We start from the raw sequence: 27997 nt of genomic DNA on the forward strand, positions 1-27997 counted from the left end.
CTAGCTAACTTAACGTCCCTAACACTTAACTTAGGGCATCTGTGGATATTTAACTGGGCTGTCACTGAAGACAGCCAAAATGTGATCTTAGCATAATTTAAGATTCGAGGTGCACACTACTACTGATGATACACAGATTCAAGCTACCACAGCATATCAAGTGACAGTGAGCTAAATACAGGTAAATACAAGCAATAATACTTAGATACCCAGGGAGAAGTTACTCTATGATACACGCTAAAAGAAGAATACAATGATTCAAAAATACAAATGTTTGATAAAAAGAATGTAACAGGAATGCTAAGATGGCTAGGCATGCTCTTCAGCTTGTAGGAGCTAGAGAACAGTTCTAACATATTACACTTATTTTTTTTTTATACAAGCTACATGAACGTCAACCTGGGCAACCCTTTCTGGTTAAGTTACCAGGAGTGTTCTGTGTACATGGACATTGTGCCAAGAGAGTTGAGTAGCTCTTATACATACAAGAAGTGGAATAACTTATGTTACAGGTTGCTACCAATATGTACAGTTGCGAACAAGTCCACCTGTTATGCCTTGGTGAGAGACTTCGAAAAATTTTATGGTAACATTGTTTACTAAGGGTGGGGGGCTCTTTCTCTGTTAGCACGAGTTCCACCAATCAGCTCTACTAGAGTTGTTTTAGTGGGAGGAGTCTTTAGGTATGGTTGGAGTAAGACACAGACACACACACACACACCCCGAGAAAAACTAGACGTTGCTGATGAATCAAAAGAAACACAACTAGGGACAGAGATAATTCCACAATGAGCAGTAGAAAGTGAAGGAGGACTCCCAAACTTGGTGTAGACTTTTAACCATTCCCATATGATAAAGTTAATTCGTTTGCCAATGATAACAATTATTTATATTCAGAGGTTTCATGCATTCATGGTTGGGCTCGTATTCCTTCTTGAATATACTGTAGAGGTTATTCCCTACACGCTGTTCATTACAATAACAATTATTACATGTTATGTTATGGATAAACGTATAATTTTCTACTTGGCTTATATTTTCTAATATTACTAATTGTAATAAAGGTTTTAATGTCATATGGAAAGAAATTCTTTTCACTATTATCATCATCATTCATGTGAGGATAACTAAGAGATGGACATCTCTATTGTTAAATAACCCCTTCAGTCATTTACCTGTCCATTGTGGAAAGGGCTGTTTGGAGAAATGCAGTTCAATGATATTGTCTCATGGATCTCTTTTAAAGAATATTTAAAGAAATCAGCATAGCAAAATGCTCTTTGGATTTTGAACCTTTAAAATATTAAATTCACCTTTCTAATAAATAAATGATAATAATCATGACCTGAGCTAAACCATATGCATAGGTTTGTATATGATTTTATTTTTACATTGTGTGTGTCTGTGTCTTACTCCAACCATACCTAAAGACTCCTCCCACTAAAACAACTCTAGAGCTGATTGGTGGAACTCGTGCTAACAGAGAAAGAGCACCCTTTAGTAAACACTGTTACCATATAATTTTTCAAAGTCTCTCACCAGGCATAACAGGTGGACTTGTTCACAACTGTACAAGTCTTGTATGTAGGCTTAGTGCCAAGGAGCACATCAGCTATTTTATTATTGGTGCCCTTGATGTGTTGGATTGTCCAATTGTAATCTTGGAGATCAATGCACCACCCCATGAGTCTTTTTTTATTTTGATTCCCTGAAGTTTGTTAGGTAGACCAGCAGATTATGGTCTGTCAGGACTGTCAGCTGGAACTGATCTGTGTGACAGGCCCCAAAGTGCTTCATTGCCAGGACCAACCCGAGGAGTTCCTTCTCAATAGTACTATACCTTGTCTGTGCTAAATTCAACTTTTTAGAGTAGCATGCAATAGGGTGGCGCATCTTATCCTTCTCTTGGAACAAGATGGCCCCTACACCTATGTCGCTGGCATTTACTGCTAGATAGAACGGTCAGTCATAGTCCAGGGTCCTTAGTACCGGTTCGCTGATTAGGACTCCTTTCAGGTGATCATAGGACTTCTTGCACTCTGGGGTACAGTGAAATTACTGGTTCCCTTTGAACATGTTGGATATGGGGCAGCCACTTCTGAGAGGTTTTGGATGAAATGCCTAAACTATTGCACCATCTCCAAAACCATTGGGGATCCTTTTTGTAGGGTAGGGCATCTCCTAATGTCGTAGATGTTTGCATCCTTTGGCATCAACTTGTCATTGCTTGTGACATGACCCAGATAGGTAATCTCGGCCACCCAGAATTGGCACTTCTTCAGGTTGACCACCAGGGAAACCCCTTGTAGTGCCTCAAACTTTTTCCAGGATTTGAAGGTGCTCCTCCCAAGTCTTGATTGAAGACAACGATGTCATGTAGGTAAACAACACAGTTCGGGATGCCTGCCAATACTTTGTTCATGAACCACTGAAAGCGGCTCAGACATTTTAGAGGCCGAAGGGCATGACCCTGCACTGGTAGTGACCAGTGGGTGGAGAAAGCTGTTAAGGGCCTGGAGTTCTGTGACAGCGGCACCTGCCAGTACCCCTTTTCTAAGTCAGTTTTGCTTATAAAGGGGGCCTGACCCAGGCTGTCCAGGCAGGCCTCTGCAGGGTAGAGGGTATGGTTTAGGCTTTGTCACCACATTCAGTTTTTGGAAATCTATGCAAAGCTGATTCCTGCCACCTTCTTTCAGTACTAACACCACTGGGGAGGCCTAGGGACTGACTCTTCTTGATCAGGCACAACCAGCTGAGCTGAACTTGTGCCTGTATCCCTCGGCAAGTTGGGGGTTTACCTTATAGTACCCTTTGTGCGATGGGCCGCATGGAGTCTTCTAGCCTGATGGTGTGCTCCATCACCAAGTACGCCCTACTGGTCTTGCGTCACCTGGGTACTTTGAGAGAATGGTGTTGATGTCTCATCTCTTGTTTGTCGAGTCCTGGCGTGATGTAGGCTACATTTGCCAGGACTTTTGAATTCTTCTCTGGTGTGGAGCCTTCCCCACCGAGCCTATCATCAGTCTCAAGGAAGGGAGTTCTTGAGGAGCTGCCTCGAGGGTGGCTCTGTCCCTGAAAGGCTTGAGTAAATTGATGTGGAGCCACTTCGCTCTCCTCATGCCGCAGTCCACTAAGTAGTTTAGTTGGCCCTTCTTGTCCAGGATCTTGTGGGTGCCTGTGAACTGGGTTTCAAGAGGGCGAGTGGCTCCCAGTCGCAGCTGTAGCACCTGCTCTCATACTTCAAAGATATGGGCCCTGGCTTCCTAGTCTAAGTGCAGTTTGACTCGCTTGTAAGGTGCTGCTTCATGATCTTGAGCCATGGCCCAGGTGGCTCTGAGGTTTCGCTGGATGTTTGGTAGATTCTCTGCCCATGCCACTTTCTCGTGGTCTGCCCAAGCCTTGTACAAAATATCAAGAGGTCCTCTGGTGGAATGAGCAAATAAAAGCTTAACCAGGCTACATCCTAGGGTCTCAGACAGCGCCTGCCAGATAGTAAATAGGGTATAAGGGAGATTCCCTTACCAACCTTCTCCGTTTTCTTCTGCCAAGGTGGGAGAGTGTTGAGTTAGGTGTTTGGTGGAAGCGCTTGATCACACCCTGACTTCCTGGATGGTAGGAAAAGGAAGGCAATATAGAACAGTGCCAACACAGAGCTGAAAATCACGCCCCAGTCTCAGCACCTTCCATTACCTCAAATATCAGCCACCTCATGCCTAAATGGAATGAAGCAGAGCCAGAAGCATGGTTGGACCACGTGGAAACCCTCTTCTCTGAGTCCGACTGACACTGAGAGGGCCATAAGTCTTGCCAAACACATGACTGGAAAGGGTCAGGAGGCCTTTAATTCCTTAGAAAATGGTGATAAGGGAAATCTTGAAGTGGTCAGGCAGGCAGGTAACAATGAAATTTGATATGAAATTACGACTGAGCACTGGAGGCAAAGATGGCCTGGTCTTCCAAAGGAGATCTGGCAAACAAGGGCCAACTGGTCCAATAAAAGATGCCCTTCCGGCAGTGGATCGATGCTTTGGAGTGCAAAGAATTTGAGGATATATTATATCGAATGTAGCTTGAAGACTTCCTCTATTATGCCCCCAGGCCTTTGGCCCTATACATTGGTGAGAAGCAGCCAAAATTATTCACCAAGTGCTGCTGTCTAGCTGTTGCTGATGCAAAAATGCACCACTTCTAACAGGGGCATAGTTCCTCCTGACCCCACAACCGAAGGCCGGGCCCTCTTCAAACCCTCTTGTATGCACTTATTGCCGAAAGGGGGGTCACCTAGAATCCAACTGTTGGTCCAAAGGAGGAGCTGCCAAGAAGCCTCCCTCTCATTACTCCTCCAAGCACTATCAGAAACCGAAGGGCTCCCAAGGATCCTCTCCCTCTACCTCAAAGTCAACCTCACCACCCAAAGGCACCACAGCCTGCAAGGCCCTGAGAAAGGTCCTGCAAGGACTGCAGTGGTTTGGGTTACTGGAACGCTTTGATTCCCAGCTTTCCCCATGCACATCAAGGTAAGACACGCGGAACATCATATCGAAGTGCCACGCCACCCAAGAAGTGGCCCGCCTCAAGTAGTCTCAGTGGCACCCGCTGATGGGTCCTCCCCACCAGGGAACTGCCACCATAATGGATATGGGGGCAGATATCGGCTTCATCGTTGGGCAAAAGTGCCAGGCGGGCTGTGGCGGAATTTAAAAAACAAAAAAACAGTACACAACACTCACCCTGATCCTCGGTTGCTGGAAGATGGAGTAAGGCGTCCACGGTCACCAACACAGCACCCAAAACCACACAAACAAAACAAGGAAACATAAAAAAAGAAGATAGAACTATACACACAACAAGAACAGTACACAAACAAGAAAAACCAACAACTCTCAAAAGCACACAAAAAAACTGTCCAAGACCAAACGACTGACCAGCACTAGCTCTGACTCAAGACTCGACTGAAAAATCCTCACATATATTCCACAGACAGACAGACAGCGCCGTAAACAAACTAACGACCTCATCCCTCTTCCAACAACCGAAGCACTCACTTACGACAATTACACTCTCCCTCTCTCTCTCTCTCTCTCTCTCTCTCTCTCTCTCTCTCTCTCTCTCTCTCTCTCTCAAAACGTTGGGAAATGCTAAATAAAAACAAATTTATTCATCCCTCTATATTTCTCCCCCCTTTTTAGCATTTCCCAACCAACACCTTTCACACCTCTTTCAAATCGCCTTACGCAACACCCATGGATGCTCACTAGCAGGTCCTCTAGATCGCGTTCGCGGGCACGCAATCATTCTCCCAGAATCACTCTCTCTCCTAGCAACACTCAAACTCACATCATCTCCTCCATTCTCTCTCAGATTCACGCTATCTTCTTCACTATTACCACTCTCAATTTCATCCACAATCTCATCTATACCCTCTAACTCGTTCCCAAATACCTCCCCCAATTCTTCAACTAACCCATCCCATTCGCTCATTGACCTTTCCAATTCTTGCAACGATTCATTCATGCTTTCAATCACTGTCTATCCCTGCTACGCTCTCTTACTCTTACACTTTCGCTCACCTCCAACCGCTCACCAACCCCTACACGTTCAGTCAACTCAGTTATATCAAACCCGCATATGCTATACGTTCTATCCATACCATCCCATTCATCCGTATTACACGCTTTATCACTCATTTCCACTTTGGCACTCACACCCCTATCACACAACTTACGACCATTCAGTTTACTTTACGTTCTTCCCTTTCTTACGTTTTCTACCATACTCTATCAAAACAAATTGCTGATCCTCCATACACAAGCTCTCATGCATACTTGGTTCACCCACATTCGATTTCAACCATTTATACACCCCATTTCTCTCACATATTCCGGTACATCCTTCCATCTACGTAATTGGTTGTGATGCGCTCGCATTTCTCTCACACTACCATCTACACATACTTCCCTACAACATAACTCAAGCCCACTGGGACCAACTTCCAACACCTCATATGGACCCTCAAATTTTCCACGCACTTTATTTACATTCAACCGCCCTTTCTCGATTACTTCTTTCAACACTTTTCGCCCACCTTGTAACTTTCAAACCTTTCATGCGCCTTCTTCCATACCTCCCTATCATTATCAGATAGACCCAATCTCGGTCTCACTATCTTTTCAAAATTTAACACATATTTACACGGAGACATACCAATACCCTTATGCACGGTGGCGTTGTATACCCACAACGCCGCCCAACGCTTACATCCCAATCATTATCACATTCACTCATCATAACGTAATATCTCTGTCAACGTTTTCACCGCTCGTTCCGCCAATCCATTCGCACTGGGCATATACGCGAGAGTACACATGTTCTATGCCCCAATCACGCAACATTTGCTCAAACTCCCATCCAACAAATTCAGGCCCATTGTCACTCAACATTCGCGGCCGGCTTGCACACACACATTGGCAACATCACTTGACCCACCATTCTCGCTACAGTCTCACTCTCTTTTTGTTCAATCGCTACCGCAGATATGCAAACTTACTCAAATGATCTACCATTACAACCATTCCACATGTCCTCTAGCAGTCACAGGCAACGACACACAATCAATCACAACCATCTCAAATAACTCTTTCATCTGCAATCGCAAACACAGGTGGATTCGCATGCACACTTTGATACTTACCCTTCTGACAGTCCGCACACGTAATCGCTACATCCGCACAAATTTTACTCAATCCAGGCACATACAATCTCTCTCTCATACATTCCCATAATTTATTTTTCCCCAGATGCCCAAACCTATTATGCACCAATAAACACATACCCACAGCTGCGTCTTCCAAAATACTGGCACATACACTTCCCCATCCCATATTCCTTCCTGATGCAAAAAAATAAACTATACCTTTACATACGACAAATCTCTTAGCACTTCGCTTATACACTTCTAACTCAGACGGCCAACTTCCTAATCTTACACCCCTAACACACACTCTCTTAACATATTTATTTTCATGCACTGATTTTGCATCTGCTTAATTTCCTCTTCACTCAACAAATCATTTTCACTCCTTGCAATATCTACCATACCTACAAAACTAGTTTTAGACACATCCTCCTTTAACCTTCGTTATTTCCCTGCCGCCTTTCCTAAAATTCCTCCCGACATCCACACTTATATCATGCATTCTCATAAAATCAATTCCTAATAAAAACATGTTGGCATATCATTCTCATCCATGACTACAAAATTATGTATTATTTCAAATTCCCTAACTGAATTTTTAATTGTACCTCCTCCCATACTAACACACCCTTGTCCCAAACCATGTATCCTTACACTCGTTGATTTTCTTTTTATATCCCAATCGCACCTTTCCAATTCACTAACTACTGTACTACTCACTAACGACACTTGTGCTCCCGTGTCTACCAAACTACAATATTTATTCTGATCCACCACTACATTCGTTTTAATTTACCTTTCGCTTCATGCATACACGCTCTCACGGCTACATTCACCTGCTTAGCTTCCTCACAACCATCCTCATCGATTCATCTTCAACGATATCCTCAACCCTACCCCTTATTCCTCATTTTTCCCACAATCACCTTTCTTAACCAGCCAGCTACAAGTATCCTTTCCACAGTGAACATTTAAAATCACATTCGTACCACTTTCATTCACCCTTCCTTTATACTCTACTGGCCTATTCCATCCAAAGAATAATCGTACTGTAATTTTAAACATTTCCGCCACCACCAACAACACTTTCACTAACTTTTCCTCCTCATCTAATTCCCTTCCTTCCTCACGCACTCCTCCTTCCGGCATCTCATTCATCACCTTTTCACGCAACTCGCTCATGCTCGCAGGTACCCTCATCAATCAACCCATTTATTTCCAAACTACCCAACCCCACAAACAGACATTCCCACACTCGATTTTCCCCTACATACTGTTGCTTTACCACAAATCCTACAGGTACTTGGTCCGGGTCCCAGTCGCTCCTAACCCTATCATCTCGTTCAGTCCACATACGCCACATAGCATCTGCAACAATATTCTGTCTACCTTGTACATACTTACCTTAAAACTAAACTCATTCAAATCCTCTATCGTTCTCGCAATTCTAGCATTCACACTCTCCTTTTAACCATATATACTAGCGGTCGATGGTCCGTCCGTATCACAAAATCTACCCCATACAAAAATACTTTCAACGCTTTCACACAAAACCTTATTGCAGCCAATTCCTTTTCAATCACCGAATATTTCAACTCTGCCTTTCCAAACGCCTTGCTCACATACGCAATTACTCTCAACTGTTCTCCCCATTCGCCTTCTGCATTTGTACCAAGCATCCTCCCATACTATATTTACTTGCATCCGTGATACAGTTCTAGTTTATTCGCATTCTCACTATAGTCTGGGAAAGCCAACGCCACGCCTCTTGCAGCCTCCTCTTTCAATCTCTCGAACATTTTGATCATTCGCTCATCCCATTTCAATCTTACACAATTTCTCTTTCCCGTCCATTCAGTAAGTGGTTTCCGATCCCTGAACAATCTTTTATAAACTTCCTTCCAAACTCAATTAAACCCAAAAATCCTTTCAACTCACGCACGGTTCGGGGACGTGGAAATTCCTCACCTTATTCACGAACTTATCACTCTTCCTTACACCTCTTCCACTCACCATATGCCCTAGAATTCCACCTCCCCAGCCAACCAAGCACACTTTTCAAGTTTTACTTTTATTCCTACTTCTTCCAACCTTTCTAACACTGTTCAAGCAGTTCCATATTCTCTTCTACAGTCTCACTCAGAATCAAAATATCATCTATAAAAACAGTTACCTTCTTGCGATCAAACCCGGCCAGAACCACATTCATTGCCCTTTGAAGGCAGCAGGCGATTAGCCAGTCCGAAACTTAATCTCCGAACTGGTAGTGGCAGGAACTACTAGAAAAGGCCGTAATATGCCTGCTCCTTCCTCCAGAGGCATCTGGTAATAGCCCTTACCAAATCTAATTTTGTAAACACTTCATTCCATTCATCTTGTACACACAATCAGACACCACATTCATCGGGAATCGCTTCTTTCACAGTTACTTCATTCACCTTCCGATAATCCACACATTCGCAAACTTCCATCTGGCTTACGTGCATCGTACAATGGGCTATTCCAGGCGCCGCACTCTTTCAATCACTCCCACCCTCTCAAGCTCCTCACACTGCTCCTCTATCTCACGATTGATAGACGGAGAAAAATGTCGGGGACGCTGATATATGGGGGTGTCGCCTTCCAGAACTATTTTAAATTCGGAAGCTTGATCCCCAAAATCCTCGTCACCACGACTCAATGCCCCCTGCCTATCCCACAACATTCTCTCAATCGCTTCTCTTACGTTATCACTTACATTTTCATCTACCTTTACTCTTTCTTTTCAACTCCTCATACGTCCAATCATTAGCTCCTTTCAAATCACCTGTCATCACCTGCCGCACCTTCACGCACTCTCTCATCATCCACATTCACCAACGCACGTAATATTCCCACGCATAATCTCCTCACATATTCCTCGGACTCGCTTCTTCCTGACACTCGGCAATGACGTTATATATACCTCGGATCTCCCATGTTCAAACCCCATCATATACACACACACATTTGCCCTGACTAATTTATTTATGTCTATTCCTCAACCACATACTCACACCTATCATGATGGCTATCCCGAGGCTATCCGCCATGCCACTTTCACACTCACAACTTCTCCAATATCATGTGGCACTTTTTACCCTCTCTGTCGCAATTACAGGCACTCTCTTCCACAATTTTTGCTCAACCCTACCATCCTTCCCCAAATACAAATCCCCAAGCACATCCCCTTTCATACGTAATTCAATTACATTCATACTAGGACGGACCACCATCCCGCATTTTTTCAAAAACTCACATCCCAATAAAATATCATATTTATCATTCGTACTCTCAATCACACAAAAATCACTTTCATCCATCACTACACCCCAATTTCTAACCGTTCACACACTCTTCCAACTACTGCTACCCCTAAATTTCCAATCCTCTTACTTCCCTGGCAGTTCCTAATCTCACACGTATTCCTCAATTTCTCACATCCATTCTTAAATATGACATTCATACTACACCCGTATCTACTAAGGCAATCAATCTTACTCCCTTACAACACACTTGCACACACTCATGCACTCGTCAGTCTTTCCAGCAAAACCTCCTCATGCAACAACCCCTCACGTACATGCATCACACGCACCGCTTGCATCCTGGAGGATCCACCCATTTGAACCCCCTTCACACTCAGTTTCCCGAATTTGCTGTCACAGTCACCCTCTTTCGTCTACATACACTTGATACATGCCCTTCCATTCCACATTCGTCACACTTCGCTCTCGGTTCTGAACACATTCTCGCATAATGCCCATTCTTACCACAGTTACCACATATTACATTCACTGGCAACCCCTACAACCATTAGCAACATGACCCATCTGTCCGCACCGGTAGCATTTAACCCCTATCTTTCAGACACTCCTTACCAAATGTCCCGGTTGCCACACCAAACACGCTCCTAAAGCCCACCTACACTCATTCTTTGTATGTCCTTCCTTTCCACATCTAAAACACTTCGCTCGACTTCCACTCATCGACCTTCCCCTTGTACACTACTATCCCTAACCCGTCCAACCCGTTGTTCCTTTACAAACCCATCATTCATCCTCACTGGCACCTCTACATTACTTGCTCTTACACTCCTATCTATTACACTATCGGCCATTCTCATTGGGCCCTCAACACTGCATCCCTAAAGCTTCCGAACTCTGGTACTCTCTCATCTACCCCAGCCCTTACACTTACACTTCTGCTCTCTTTTATAACCCTGTCAAGCTCATAATCTTCTACAATTTCCAAAATTTCTCCCCAAGTCAACCTTTCATTCGTCCATCTTTTCTTCTCCTTCCGCTTCAAGTTCACAAATTCTCTAACTCCATCTGGCACTGTCCCTAACAACTTCCGTACTAACTCCTTACATTCATCTATCCCATCATCCCCAAACTTCTTCCTTGCCAACGTCTCCAGCCGACAAGCATACAGTGACAAGGTTTCCCCAGCTTTCATTCTTGCCTCATCAAATTCATTCTTCCTCTTATACTTAACACTCGCTTTCATACGCCTCGCTTGCTCAACTAATCTAGCTTTCACCTTGTCATACTCAACCTCTCCCACACTCATAATAACCCTATACATGTCAAGTAAAAACCCAGTCAAATACTCTCCTAATTCTCGTGCCCATACTCTTACTTTCCCCATACTTATCCTGACAAAACCTTTCATACTCCCTAAAGAAATCATGCACATCCCTACTTCCATACTCATTATACTTTTCACACCGGGTACCTCCCTCACATACATAGCCTTCCTCACTTCTTTCTCACTTTCACTCACTTTCGCTACTTTCTGCTCTGTCCTTTCATACCCTCTTCCGAATACAAAGAGTCCACTTCTGCACTTACATTCATCTTACTCATTACACTCTTCTTCCCCTCTTTTTATCCACTTTTATCCACTCACCTCCATCCACCTCACTATCACTACTGCCTTCACCCCTCTCCCTTTTTCCTGCCTTTCCCACTTCCCTTTCCCTTCTTACCAGTTTCCTTTCCTTTCCCTTCTTCCTTTTTCTTCCCCTGACTTATCCTTACTTTCCCTCTGTTCCTTCCCTTGCTTTTCATTCCCTTTTTCTTACCCTGCCTCTCATTCCCTCGTTTCTTACTTCCTATTCCCATATCACTTTCATCACTCACGCTTCCATTCACTTCTTCCTCCTTTTCTTTCTCTCTTGCCCCTTCACACGTTCCAGAGAACCTGCCTCCAACAGCCCCTTCTCCAAAAACACCCTTGAACATACCTTTCACCATTTCTTCCACACTTCTCATCATTCCCTCCAACTTTTTATCCATCCTCTCTTCCATTTCTCTTCCATTCTCTCTTCTGACTCTTTCATCTCCCCTTTCATTTCTTCTTTTGCACTTCTTAGCATTCCTCCCATCTCCTCCAACTGACTCCTCAACTCCTCATTCTCACCCCTCAGCCTCCCATTCTCCTCTCTTGCCAGCCGCAACTCCTCTCTCAACCTCACCAGTTCCTCTTCCATTCCCTCCAGTCACACTACTAGCCACTAATCTCAATTGCAGCTGCACCAACAGCTGCCCCACGTTGGGCGCCAAATATTATGTGGCGGAATTTAAAAAAACACAAAAAACAGTACACAACACTCACCCTGATCCTCGGTTGCTGGAAGATGGAGTAAGGCGTCCACGGTCACCAACACAGCACCCAAAACCACACAAACAAAACAAGGAAACATAAAAAAAGAAGATAGAACTATACACACAACAAGAACAGTACACAAACAAGAAAAACCAACAACTCTCAAAAGCACACAAAAAAACTGTCCAAGACCAAACGACTGACCAGCACTAGCTCTGACTCAAGACTCGACTGAAAAATCCTCACATATATTCCACAGACAGACAGACAGCGCCGTAAACAAACTAACGACCTCATCCCTCTTCCAACAACCGAAGCACTCACTTACGACAATCACACTCTCCCTCTCTCTCTCTCTCTCTCTCTCTCTCTCTCTCTCTCTCTCTCTCTCTCTCTCTCTCTCTCTCTCTCTCTCTCTCTCTCTCTCTCTCTCTCTCTCTCTCTCTCTCTCTCAAAACGTTGGGAAATGCTAAATAAAAACAAATTTATTCATCCCTCTATAGGGCAACCATTTCAAGAGAATGAACAGTGGACCATCAGCTGGGTAGCCAGGACTACTTTGGACATTCCAACAGTCCAGTTCCAGATGACTACACCTAGGGGCACCAAGGAGCATCACTTGGGCATGATGAGCTCCATAAAGCCAAGGTGCCAATTCCTACTAGGCCAAGACCTCCTTTGGGGTGAGCTGCAAGATGTGCCCCTGTGCTGCACGACAGCTTCGGCTCCAGACAAGCCAAGTAGCCACTCCTCCCAGGGGACGACCCTGCGTGCCAGGGCATCGGGTTCGAAGACATACTCTGGTTGTGCAAAGAAACCACAAACTTACAGGACTCAATACTCCCTAGAGGGGCAAGCATTCTACTGGTCATCGGAGAAGCTGCCCAAGTGCCAGAACTACAAAGGACGAACCTTATTCTGCCCAACATGAAGATGATGATCTCCTACCTCTGAGAGAGAAAGCATACACCCAGCTTGAAGACGTGAGGGATTTGTCCAAGGATAGCTACCTCCTTGAGGACAAGGTTCTCACAGAATTACCTGAGGACCGGAGGAGCCAGCACTCGTTATCCATAGATTGGTAGTATGAAGTGCCCAGGAAACTGCAGTTCCCACGCACTTCATCTGGCCCATGACAGACTTGTCCTTCCTGTCAGCTCATGGTAAAGCCAAATGAAGTGATCCCAAAAGCATCCATGTTGCTGATGCACGATAATTTATAGTCATTAGCAGCTTGAACATTGTTTTCTGAGCTTCAGCTACAACTTGCAGCTTAAAGTTACTGAAGCAGTATAATTTCCTTGCCGATCTTTTCTCCAAAGTGAATAAGGGTATAGTGTAAAAAATATATCAGTCCTATTATGCAGTACTTAACGTCATTTGTAACATAACGGCAGTAACTGTTTGACCGTATGATGCTTGAAATACAAGCAAAACAGTTGTTATCCAATACGATTAGTAGCAAACAACAGTTTCCCGTTCGGTTGTTTATGGCTGCACGTGATTTACGCAAGAGTATAATGTTACTGACAATACTTTTATCATTCTATTTTACTTTTTTAAGTAGCAGATGGAATAAAGAGATGAAGGAAAAGAAGTTGGTCTATTGTAAGTTGGTCTCTCTCGCTGCCTGTGCCGATGCCGAAATCTAAAAATATTTCCTAAACATTCTCAGATCGGTATTAATTGCTAACCCCATCGTAAACTCGAAATATCATAATTCGAGCACTACCTGTATTTGATAATTGTCTTTTCTTTATTAACCAACTTGTACTGATTTATGGGATATTTTAATTCTAAGATGAGGTGCTTAGCTGCTGGGTTTCGTGTATTCTAGCCTAATAAATGGCTAATCCGGCCAAAATGGCTAATCCGGCACCCTCCAGGTCCCAATGACGCTTGGATTAGTGATGGTCAACCTGTATATATATATATATATATATATATATATATATATATATATATATATATATATATATATATATATATATATATATATATATGTGTATATATATATATATATATATATATATATATATATATATATATATATATATATATATATATGTGTATATATATATATATATATATATATATATATATATATATATATATATATATATATATATATATATATATATATATATATATATATATATATATATATATATATATATATATATATATATGTATGTATATATATATATATATATATATATATATATATATATATATATATATATATATATATATATATATATATATATAGAAATAATCAACACAGTCACATTTGGAACATAAATTTCAGACTCACATCAGGATCGAACCCAGGTCTTTCAATTGAAAGGCAAGGGCGCTGACCACAAGGCCATACAAGTCTAGAAGAAGTTGGAACCTGAGAGCAACTGCACCCGAGGAATTACCTGGGTACCTGGGCAAGCTAACTGCTTGAATACCAGCAAGTTTTCCCCAACTTCCCAACTCAGGAATGACCCAGTGGACAGCATTTCATTCGAATTATCCCTTCTGAGTGAATAAGATAGAAATAATCAACACACAGTCACGTGTGAAACAGAAATAAATTTCTGACTTACATCAGGATCGAACCCAGGTCTTTCAGTTGAAAGGCAAGGGCGCTGACCACTAGGCCATACAAGTCTAAAAGAAGTTGGAACCTGAGAGCAACTGCACCCAAGGAATTACCTGGGGAAGCTAACTGTTTGCATACCAGCGAGTTTTCCCCAACTTCCCGACTCAGCAATGACCCAGTTGACAGCATTTCATTCGAATTATCCCTTCTGAGTAAATAAGATAGAAATAATCAACACACAGTCACGTGTGTAACAGAAATAAATTTCTGACTCACATCAGGATCGAAATCAGGTCTTTCAATTGCAAGGCAAGGGCGCTGACCACTAGGCCATACAAGAAAAGAAGTTGGAACCTGAGAGCAACTGCACCCAAGGAATTACCTGGTTAAGTTAACTGCTTGCATACCAGTGAGTTTCCCCAACTTCCCGACTCAGCAATGACCCAGTTGACAGCATTTCATTCGAATTATCCCTTCTGAGTAAATAAGATAGAAATAATCAACACACAGTCAGGTTCCGTTGTGAGGTTGAGCCGCCTGTAGTCGCCGCAAGGCCTCCAGGAGCCATCCGTTCCATTTTGGCAAAGGCGTTCTTGGCCTCCTGAAGGCGCCAAGGGGGAAGCCTCCGCAACCTTGCGTGTGTGGGGGGGCTCCCTTCGTCTTTATGTGGTGGTAGATGCCATGTTTAGCTGGGGCCCCGGGTACCTGGTGGAACTCGGGCCTGAATATGTCGGGGAACTCCTTCAGCAGCTGGGAGTACTTGTGGGGGGCGACGGAGCAGATGGTAGGTGTGCTGGGTCCTGTTGCCAGCGGGAGGGGCTGGCAGGAGTCGGTGTCGAGGAGACGCTTGCGACCGATGTCGACTGCCAGCCCGAAGTGGGCAAGGAAATCCGCACCCAGGAGCGGGGTCCTTACGTCAAGCAACGACAAAGTCCCAGGAATACCTCCGGCCAAGGATGGAGATCGACAGGAGCCTGGTGCCCTAGGAGAGGATGTGGGACCCGTTGGCGGCCGTCAGGAAGGCAGCCGGGTCCGGTGAGCGCTTGCGGTCCTCCCTGGACAGCGGAAAGATTGATCTAACGGCCCCTGTGTCGACCAACATCATCCTGCCAGAGACGGTGTTGCGGACGTAGAACCTAATGGCTCTGGGCTCCTGGGTTCTTCTGTTGCCATGGCGGCCTGTTCTGCTGGCCGCCGCCTCCCCCGTTTTTTGGACGGGCGAATGAACTCGGGGGTTGGCAGTTCCGGGCGTCCTTGCCGTACCGTTTGTGGTAGTAGCAAGGGCCCAGTGGGTTCCACTTTTGGTGATACGGTGGCCGCCTCCTGGTGACGGCGCTTATCTCCTCCTCTGTGCCCTCCTCCTGTTGAATGGCGCTGATGGGGTGTGCGGGCGCTGATGCCCGCTTCGCTGCCTTTGTGGAGTCAGTCAGCTGCTGCGCTGTAAAGATCAGGACCTCGAGGGGCATGGTGTAGGCTCGAGGATTTGAGTGTGGACCTCCAGGAGGAGCTGGCAGAGGAGAAGCTCCCGCGACAGGCTTATCTTGGATTGTTTTCCACTGCCCTCAGTGTCGGGGAGGGTGAGGAGGTCCTGGATCATGCTCCACAACTCCATGACGCTCTGTTCCTGCTGTGGGTTGATGACGAGGTCGAGGGTGCGGGCAGCCCTCTCGGTGACCGGCAGGGAGCAAGTCATGATGAGGGATTTCTTTAGGAGGTGGTAGGTGAGGGGGCGTGCAGCGGACACCTACAGGATGAGTTTCTTGTAGATCTCCTCCGGCAGGGTGTTGAGTACTGTGTCAGTTTGCAGTACCTCGTCGTTGAGTTCTCTGCTAGCCTGAACTGACCCTCGGCCCTGTACAGCCACGCTGGCGGGTTCCCCTGAGTGAAAGGTGGGAGCTTTATGGTGAGGGTGGCTTTTGCTTGTCCTGCCAGGCAGGGCCCTGGGCAGGGCAGCGTGCGGGGCGCGGGCAGCGGTGTGGAGGCGTGTGAGAGCCTTGGCGCGGGACGGGCGTGGGTGATATGGGCGGGAGGTAAACATCTGAATCTGTGAGGTTAGCGGTTAACTGAACGAGGGAGGGGATGTCCGCATCCATGCTTGCTCTAGCCCTCTTAATTGGAGTGGGATACCCGCGTCAACACACACTTGGAAGCGCGCCATGTGAGTCCGCTAATGATGCTGGTGATTTGCCGACGAGAGTCAGCACGCCCGAACGCTGGTTACAGTCAAGACTGAGTCGCCGTGTGAGTCCGCTAATGGCTCCGAGAACCACTGCGGGGTCACCACTTTAAGAGGTGCAAAAGAAACGAGCAAGATAAGGTTACTCTAATTTATTGGAGAGACAGGCGGTTTATATAGCGGCGGACTGACGTCACACCGAGGAATACAATGAGAACTAGGGTGACCTGAGGTCAGTAACATTTAACAATAAATATAATGAACAAATACACTTTGAGTTACACAAATGGACAGTAACTGAGTTGAGTACAATCTGGTACCTGAGAAAGAGGAACACATAATATAAAAGCTGGTGACAGGTAAATTTTTACACAAAATAATTTAAATGATTGGATCTGTGTGACCCGACAACCTAGGAGCGGTGAATCCTGGAGAGCAAAGAAAATGGGTCATCACCACAGAAAACCCGCTTAGCGGGGACTTTACATCCTCAGATTGATGACTGCAAACTGATGAAGACGTCAGTAAGAATAAAGAACAAGCCTCTCCAAGATCGATGTGATGAAATGTATTTTATAGTCTTACTTATCATTAAAATTCAAAAGTTAAATTACAATTAGTTTGATCATGTATATTTTTGCATTTTACGGAATGTTTTTGTTGAAAAAAATGTTAGTGTACATATGGTCTTAATTGTCCCACTATTTTATTATTGGTGATCTTAATTATATCACATTCATTTAACAGTATATTAATATAACTAACTGTAATGAATAAATAACTATAATGAAAAACATAAAAAAGTAAAAAAAAAAGTTTTTAATGCAGTAGTGATGTTTGATTATGCTCCAGACCCTATAGTTCCTAAATCCGAAAATTTCCAAAAACTGAAACACATCTAACCCCGAGGGTTTCGGGTAAAGGAGTATGTACCTTATTGTGAGAGTAATATATGTATAGTATTCCAGTAGACTGTATGAAATTTACCATGAGTACATAAACAACATTCATGTTACTGCGACAGGCCACCAGGGCAGTATTGTGCTTTATTTACATCCACTCATGGCAAATGGCTGAAAGGCAAACTGCCGATGTATCATAAACAGTTTCGTAAGTTTGTGATAACAGTCATAATTTGGCTTGTTTTCAATATTTTATTAATTTATTTGTAATAGTTAGGCTTATTTATCAATGTTTTATTATTAAGAACAATTTGTTTGCCTACCCATTACAGTACAGTTACAGCACCTAGCCTGGCCTACAGTGCTTGGCCTGCCATCGGCATTACAGCTGCATTGGACGTAAGGCAGTTCTTTTGATACAGTATTGTAATGGCCTGCTTTGTACACACTTTACACTGTCAGTAACACTTTCAATGATTCAGTATTCACTTACCTGCGATGAAGTCCAGAATGGGTGGAACCATATGCCAAATATAACCACCTAATGTGCAAGGCTATTCAGGGGAGACAAATAAACACCGAGAAAAAACCACTTTATATTTAATATACACAAACTTCAAACAGAAGTAACGCCTGAACCTCAGAAATACAAAAGTACACAAAACACAAATACCTTTACACATAAAAAAAATACTTACACTACTAAATAAAGAAGGCAACACATCAGTACTTACAAAGGGGGCCTGGAAAGTAAGAGAAGGTTAAAAAGACAGAATAATCTAACACATACAGGTTAAGTAAACCATGCAAATAAGGGCTTCAATATATATCATCGTGATCTCCCCAAGCCGTTAAGAAAGGCTTGCAACGTCACATGCATCAAACTACACGTCTGGAGCAAAGACCCAGGTATGCAGGGATAAAAGAACCCACACCAGGGTCCATATGCAGTGATCACAACTAACTGCAGGCAATGCCAATTATTCCACCTTACCGACTAAAAGTGAGGTTCCTCTGACAGATACAAAGCCAGAGGAGAAGATAAAGTCCAGCCTGCAACTCCAATATTGGTGGAGCAAAATCCCACAGGACGTATTAATCCTCAGTGAATGTCAACAGGACTTCCAACAGGCAGACTCGTATGGTGACAACCTCTCCAAAATGGCCCAGAAAGCAGGATTGTCTCTCAACATCACAGGACCAAAAACAAAACCACTACAAGTGGTGGAGCTTGGACCACACCACTTGAAAAGAAAAAACAAAACTATAATAACAGGTAAACAAGTGAAGGGCTAGTGGGAAGGAAACTGTAGCTCTTACTGCCAAAGCAGCTTAAAACGAAACTTACATAAATACAATTAAAGTAAGTTAAATAAATGAACAAGGCAAACTTACTGACGACACCTCACCCATCAGAAAAAAAATTACCAACAAATTTTTTTTATTTTACGTTAAATCAGAACTCAAGCAACAAATTAATTTTAACTTGATTAAGTGAGATGAAATGATAAACACAAAACAACTAGGTACTTAGGCAAAATTATCTCACAGTGATAATACAAAATATGCAAAAAACCATAATAATACAAGACCCTACACCCATCAACAGTAGTACCAAGCATTATATATTACCACTTATGATACAAAACCTTAAGCGTATTGGCAAACATTTACCAAAGGTATTTGATCACAAAAACCTTTCAAAATAAAACATACGTGGCAAAAAAATTCCTTGAAGTGGGCTGGCAAATACCAAGGATAGCAGATCACAAAAACAATACTCAAATTAGGGTTTTCAACCCAAAACCTACAAACCACCTCCACAACTCAGAGCACACAAACTAAACCATTGAGTATCACATTTGCTCCTTTATCATAACCAATTGAGTTTCTGAGTTCTTAGGCCATAGGCCATAAGACTATCACCACAAACAACGCTGTCTGTATACCAGTGATTCACTGCACTAGCTATTATGGAGCGTCCTATAAAAATACACTTGTCTGTATTGCTCAAGACAAACAAAATTTTGTGTAAAGCAATTATAAGCATGAAAACACAGAAAAACCTGATTAGTAAATATTATACAACCGCTTAAACTCATAAATTACCTTAATCTTACGTAAACCTTAACCTGAGATGATCATCAAATATTGACCACTTCATCTCACACTTAACATTAATCTTAGATAAACCTTATCCCAAGACTTATAAACTGTTACATCGTTATATCGCAGCAAACAAAAGGACGACAGAAAATAGAAATAAGGTTATTACACACTAAGTATACCTTCACCTCACTTACCCACACACAAACTTACTCCGCCAGCACACATACCGTAACTAGAACGATGCAGAGATTACTTGATTACCTGCATGGCCTCCTGAAACCATTTCCGACGGATATATCTTTATTCAACAATGTGTGACAAGATATCTTCAACAATATTGTCTTTACCTGGAATGTGGGCAAATTCCAGGTTCCAATCCTGTACCAGGAGACTCCAACTCATTAATCATTGGTTTTTATTTTTGAACCTGCTGAGGAAAACAAGGGGGTTATAAACAGTTAATTCCTTAATAGGGGAACCTGTGGAAGAAAGATAAACCTGACAGTGGTTATTGGCTAAAACTAACACTAATATTTCTTTCTCCACTGTGGAATACCTACGTTGAGTGGGGGACAATTTCTTACAGAAGAACACAACAGGATGAGAAACTCCCTGTTCGTCCTTCCGAAGTAACACCGTTCCAACACCAACGTCACTTGCATCAGTAGCAAGCGAAAAAGAAATCTGGGGCTTTCAAAACAGGATGGTGGGTCAATACCAATTTAAATTGTTCGAACGCATTTTGCTTCTCATTAGTCCAAACAAAGGTCACATTCTTACGTAATAAATTAGTTAGAGGCTCAGCAATATCAGAAAAATTTCTAACGAACCTGTGGTAATACCCTACCAAGCCAAGGAATTTTCTGACATCCCTCCGACTCTTTGGAATTTCTGTACTCTTAATGGACTCCACATTAGTCTGTTTGGGAACTACCTTTCTGCAACCAACCTAGTGACCCAAATATACCACTTTTGCTTTGGCAAACTCGCTTTTCTTCAAATTAATTACCAAACCTGCTTTTTTCAAAACCTCAAACAATGCTTTAATACATTTTAGATGGGTGTCCCAGTTATCACTATAAATTACAATATCTTCAATATAGACGACACACCCCTCTAACCCGTAAACTAAAGTATTCATTTATCTTTGAAAAGTAATGGCCGCATTCTTCATACCGAAAAGCGTAAGTAGGCACTGAAATAATCCTTGCGGCATTACGAAAGCTGACAAGGCCCTCGCCCGTTTAGACAGAGGAACTTGCCAGTGACCTTTCAACAAGTCGAAGTTACTAATATATTTCGACTTGCCCATCCTATCAGTACAATCTTCAATTCTAGGATGGATAACAATCAGGTTTGGTGACCTCATTCACCTTACGGTAATCAAAACAAAACCTGAAATTCCCATTGGGTTTCTCTACCAATACAACAGGCGATGACCAAGGACTTTTGCTGGGTTTAATCAGACTATGCTTCAACATATAATCAACCTCCTTAGCTACAACAGCATTCTTAAAAGGATTCAACTTGTAAGGAGATTATTTCACAGGTTAGGCATTACCAACATCAGTGTCATGTTCAAGGACAGATGTCTGTCCCGGAACATCTGAGAATAATTCCTCATAAATAAATACCAATTTTTTTCAAAGACTTTTGTTCTGCACTACTTAAATGAGAAGTCATATTAGCAAAATTTTTCAAAGAACCCTTATTGTCTGTTAGTCATTCAACACATCAAAACAATTATCATCGACATTTTCACCCTCTAGAAGAGAAAGTCCCTCATTATTAGTACGACTTATGACACCCCTAACGGTTGCCACAGGAATAACCTTCTCACATTCTCTATATGTCTTCAACATATTAATTTGACAGAGCTGAAATGGTTTCCTTCTTTCAGGTGTTTCTACTAAATAACCTCACTAACTTTCTTCAAAATTTTCCACAGACCTGAAAAAGAAGCTTTTAATGGATTTCCTGGAATCGGTAATAAAACCTATACTTTATCGCTTACTGCAGAGCTCTGTGCTTTAGCCCTCCTGATAAAAAAGTACTTAATTCCTTTTTGACTACACAGTAAATTTTCACCTGCAAATTTCCATGCCTTGGTCAGCTTCTCACTTATATTAGACACATAATCAGATAAATTAATTTCAGGGACATCTCCCTTGCAGGACTCACTAACCACATAAAGAGGTTCATGTACACAATGACCAAACACGGGACTAAAAAGCGAAAAACCTAAAGATTGACTTGGGACAGAATGAAAAGCAAACAGCAAAAGAGGTAATTCCTTATCCCATTCAGACTCATTAATCAAACAATCACAATTTTTTAAAGTAAATTGTATTTTTTCTAACTATACAAACCTCAGGTCCTTTGCACTAGGAATTACTTTCAGCGAAGCTGGAAATGGACGTTGGACTTTCGAACAAGGTGGTTAACTACCGTCCGGTAGGAGGGAGTCCCGCCTGCCCGGATGTAAACATTCCAGTTTACCTTTCGGCCCAAGTGTCAGATTGAGGGATGGCATGAGGTGGTCATGAAAATGTAATGTAAAGGATCTCAGGTTTGTATAGTTAGGAAAAATACAATTTACTTTAAAAAACTGTGATTTGTTCTGACACGATATATAAACCATCAGCCCTTTACATTAGGAAGACTCATTGGTTGGAGGGAGGAATCTGAGTGAGTCTATGAACTGACTGGAGTTTGCCACACCTTGTGTTCCCTTCCTGGTCGATAGAGCGAGGAAGGGGAAACCTGCCTCTGGCAAAGTGATCGGGTTGTAGAAAACGCGAGATCAATTGTCAGACTTCTGGGCTTTTTTATATGAATGAGGAAGATGTCATTTCATACAAAAATAGGCTAGGATGAACCTTAAAAAGTAGGCGACAGTAAAGTAAATACAAGTGTCGGGTTTTTCATATTGTCATGGTCTCCTTCCTCCCCTTGCTAGAGGAAGGAGTGGCTTTGCTTGTATGATCCTGTAAGGAAATAGAACTGAAGCTCGAAGTGTATGCATACCTGCATCGACCGCCAGCTCCAGTATGTAATGGCACGTCCGCTTTCTGCCCACAGGAAGAGAGCCAGGGTGAAGAGAAGGAGAGGCCAGTCACTCCCACACTCATTCTCACATCCACAACTGCACATCTTAGGCATGATGCAACCATGTCCTTTTAGAGGAGCCAGGTAAGCTACACAGCTTGTTGAGCAGCCACCACAGGTCCCAAGGAAAAGGTGTCCAAGGACTTGTGGGCAATATCCTGAAGGTAGAAAGAAGTGAAAGTGGTCTGTTGAGACCACGCCCCCATTTTCAATACCTAAAGAACCGATAGGTTCTTCCGGAATGCGAGGGCAGGACCAATACTCCAGACTTCGTGATCTCCTGGGTGGAAGGTACTGGTGTTGTCTTCTCCAGCAGCAGAATACACTCTCCTAATCGTCTCACGAAGCCAGAAAGAAATTGTGTTCTTGGACACCTCTTTTTTGGTCAAGCCAGCACTAACGAAAAGTCGTTGACACTCAGGCCAGAGATGGCGAGTTCTCTTCAGATACTGCCACAGCACTCTAACAGGACACAGTAGCATCTTGTCTGGTTCTTTTCCTACAAAGTCCTTTAGGGAGGGAATCGTGAAGGACTTGAACCTAGCATCAGGGACCGATGGGTTCTGAGTCTTCGCTACGAAGTCCGGGACGAAATCGAATGTAACTGATTCCAATCCCCTCCAGTGTTTAACATCAAAGGAAAGTCTGTGAAGTTCTGTTGTCTTCGCCAATGCTAGGGTAATCAGGAAGAGTCATGAGGCTCAGATCCCAGTCTGGTGACTCTCTTAAAGGCTCGTAGAGTGCATAAGTCAGGCTCCTTAGAACGAGAGTCACATCCCACACAGGGGGCCTGAGGTCCCTGGGTGGGCAAGACCTTTCGAAGCTTCTCATCAGTAGAGAAATCTCGAAAGAAGAGATATCTAGCCCTTTAGCCGCAAGACTAGGCCGAGTGTGGCTCTGGAGCCTGTTACACTAGAAACGGAGAGAAGCTTCTCTCAGCAAAGAAAGATGAGGAAGTCCGGGACCTGCTGAACAGTAGCTCTGACTGGAGCGATACCCCGTCTATGACACCAACCACAGAAGACGGCCCACTTTCCCTGGTATACCGCTGCAGAGAACTGCCTGAGGTGTCCAGCCTCTCTGTTGCTGCGCAACACAAAAAGCCTCTTGCTCGCAGGAGATGCTGGATAACCGCCAGCTGTGAAGACATGGACTGCACTGCCTGGTGGTACTGCGCTACTTGGGGTTGACACAGCAGGTTAGGCCAGGGAGGAATCTCTCTCGGTGCCTTGGAAAGAAGAGCTAACAGGTCAGGATCTCAAACAGCCTGGGGCCATTTGGGAGCCACCAGAATCATCCTGAGATTCGTGGTGATCATCATTTGGCTGATCACCCTGCGGATCAGACAAAACGGAAGAAAGGCATAGACATCAAGGTTGTTCCACAGGTGTTGGAACGCTTCCTTGCAGCAGCCCATGGGTCCAGCATGATCAAACAAAAGACCTGAAATTTCCTGTTTTGCCGGGTGGTGAACAGATCTATGACTGGACGCCCCCACAGATTGAACAACCTCTCTGCAATGTCTGGGTGAAGGGACTGCTCTGTCCCTATCACCTGATTCTGGCAGCTGAGCTTGTCTGCCACTGCATTCATCTTTCCTGGAATGTACTTGGCTGACAGCTCTACCGAGTGGGCCAGAGCCCACTCGTGCACCTGCATTGTCAACTGATGAAGCGGGAGGGACGCCAGTCCCCCTTGCTTGTTGACGTATGCCACTACCGTGGTGTTGTCGCTCATCAACACCACAGAGTGTCCCATCATTCGATCCTGAAACTCTTGGAGGGCCAGGAAGGCCACCTTGAGTTCCAGTATGTTGATGTGAAGGTGCTTGTCATCTCAGTGCCACACTCCTGAAGTCAGCAACCCTTCCAGGTGTGCACTCCATCCCTCGGTTGATTTGTCCAAGAACAGAAGCATGCCCGGAGGGAGACTATGTGTGCATACTCCTATTAAGAGGTTCCTGTCGTCCATCCACCAGTCTAGGTCCCCTCTCACCTCCTCCGAAAGAGGGATGAGAAAGGACTGAGGTTCTCGAGACTGGGACCAGTATTCCTTCAGTCCCCACTGCAGGGACCAAAGGTGTAGACGCCCACAAGGGACCAGCTTCTTCAATGATGACAGGTGACCGATGACAACTTGCCATTGCTTAGCTGGCTGCTCCTGCCGAGACAGGAACAGCTGTGCTGCCTTCCTGAACCTGCTGATATGAGAGTCTGAGGGGAAGACTCTTGCTGCTACCATATCAATCAGCATGCCCAGGTACTTTATCCTCTGCTGGGGGTTGAGATCTGACTTGTTGACATTTACCACGATCCAGGATGGATCGTGGCAAAACTCGAGGAGCTGATCCCTGTCCTGAAGCAACCGCAAGCAGGAGCTCGCCAGGACCAGCCAGTCGTTGAGATACCTCAATAGACGTCTCCCCTGTGAATGGGCCCAAGCTGACAATAAGATGAACACTCGCCTGAACACCTGGAAAATGGTCGAGAGCCCAAAACAGAGTACCCTGAATTGGAACACTTGTCTCCCCGAGGATAAAGCGAATGTACTTGCGGGATGACGGATGGATTCAGAACCACCATAAGCATGAAGACTTTCTCCCTGATGGAGGCGAGCATGGAACGAGCCGTCTGCATCGTGAACTGAGTCTGGTGAATGAATCGGTTCAGGGGAGAGAGGTCTATGACTGGTCTCCAGTACCCCGAAGTTTCTTCACAAGAAAGGCACAGCTGTAAAAGCCTGGGGACCAATCTGGCATGACTGCCACAGACCTTGCTCAGCATGGCTTGCAATTTTGAGTGCAAGAACCTTCGTTGAACCAGGAACGTAGGTACGGAGACAGACTGGAGAGTTGGCAAGGGGTGGCCGAGACTTGAAGGGGAGTAGATATCCCACCCAAAGCACATCCACTACCCAGGTCTCGGCTCTGTATCACTGCTACTTTGCCCAATGGCTCAATAGGTACCCCCCACCGTTGGCAACAGCTGGAGGGGAACCCCGCCCCCAGCGTTTCCCCTTCTTCACCATGCCCCCTTCACTGGACTGGAAAGAGGGCTGAAAGGGGCGTGACTGAGCTGCAGTGGAGCACAAAGACCTGGAGATCTTGGCCACTGCCTAGTGGACAAGGCAGTTGCTGTCTTCGGCACAATGTTTGTCCACCGCAGCATCTACCAGCTCTCTAGGGAAGAGAGAGGCAGAACCCAGCAACAGTCCATTCTGTAGGGTCATTGCCGACTCAGGACCTACAGACTTGGCAAAGCAAGAAAGAACAGCGTCTCTGCTCTTAAGCACCAGGTTCTCCCACAGGTTTGCTGTCCTTGGGCAAGGTAAGAGATAGCTCTAACTCTAGACTGGCACAGCCTCCCAAATGCAGAGTCCTCCCCAGGCACGATGGTGCCCAAGGAGGCAGCCACTGTGGATAATGTGAAGGACCACAGTCCAGCCAGGAGACTGCCTGCAGAGGGTCGCTGCTTCTTGCTGCAAGAGGGAGATTCCTTCCACAGTAAGCTGCTGCAGCAACAGACGCGTGCCTAGACACACCAGGTCTGGGTCAACCTGCTTCAGACCCCAGGAGGATTCAAGGTGCTAAGGACAAACTAAAGACGAGGCCGTGGTCCATTCCCCAAGCTTGTTGTGCTGACATATCAACGCAATGACCTCTTCAAAAGTCCTCTGCATTTTGGGGATGTCTGCATCCTGGGTGAGAGGACCCTCCAGTCCCTCCAGGGTGTGGTCCTCCCAATCTACTCTCCTGGCAGGAGGGAGAACCTTCACAGACCCCTTGGATCCTTCAAGCACTACGCGGACGTATGGCCTAGTCTATCCGAGGATCAGGCCAGGAACATATGCCTTTGTAGTCGAACTCTGGGGAGAAGATTCTCCGGAGTTCCTCTTATCTGACCTGCACCTCCCAGGGAAACCCCAGGAGGTTGAGGGGACAGACGAGGAGGATCGGGCACCCCCGCCAGTCCTGCTGGCAGAACCAGCAGCAGGAGCAGGCTGAGAGCAGTCATCAACCTGCGGTGATGATGGCAACCTGGGTCCAGGAGAACGCTTTCGCCTTGGCGAAGCACTGTCTCAAGGAGAGTGTAGTGGTTCACGCAAGCTGAGCCAAGCACTCAGCTTGACTGAATCAGGCTGATTGTGCGAACATGACCGGGGACTGGATGGATTCAAATGCGTGGCTAGTTGGCAAGAACTTGCGCTGTCCTCTTGATGGGCCCCAGTCTTCTTCAAGGTTGAAGCCTTGTGAGAAGACTGTACAGGAGACCTCCTCTCTTTCTCACCAGATGCTCAGACTCGAGAGGCCGAAGCACCTCCCTGGGAACCTTGCTTGGCACTAAAGGCAGTGCTAGCAGGCAGAGCCAAGACACCTGCATGTCTTGGCTCTTTCTCCCGTTCTGTGCCCGAATCGGTACAGTGAGCGGACTCTCCAATACCCGTTCAGGATACGCCAAGTCTCCTTAGAGATCTGGGTACTCGGAGTGGCTCAGATCTGGGTACTCGGAGTGGCTCACGAATAAGTGCCCAACTCGGTGCCAGCCTTCGAAGTGGACTTCTTAGGCATGGCAACGGGTGTGCAGACTGAGGTTTGCACACCTGCGGCTCCCAAAATGTTAGACCCAGGGGTCGACAGTTTGGTTCCCAGACTCGAAGGATGGGAAGAGCCGACGAGGGATCCCACTGCTTCCCCTGTGGAAGGAGGCAGTCCCTTAGAAGTCCCAGAATGGAATTTCTTAGAGGGAGGGGGGGAGAGGCAGCCTTCTTCTTCGACTGATGAGCCTTGG

The sequence above is a fragment of the Macrobrachium rosenbergii genome, chromosome 2, assembly GCF_040412425.1.
Source record: "Macrobrachium rosenbergii isolate ZJJX-2024 chromosome 2, ASM4041242v1, whole genome shotgun sequence".
Classification (NCBI taxonomy): Eukaryota; Metazoa; Arthropoda; class Malacostraca; order Decapoda; family Palaemonidae; genus Macrobrachium; species Macrobrachium rosenbergii.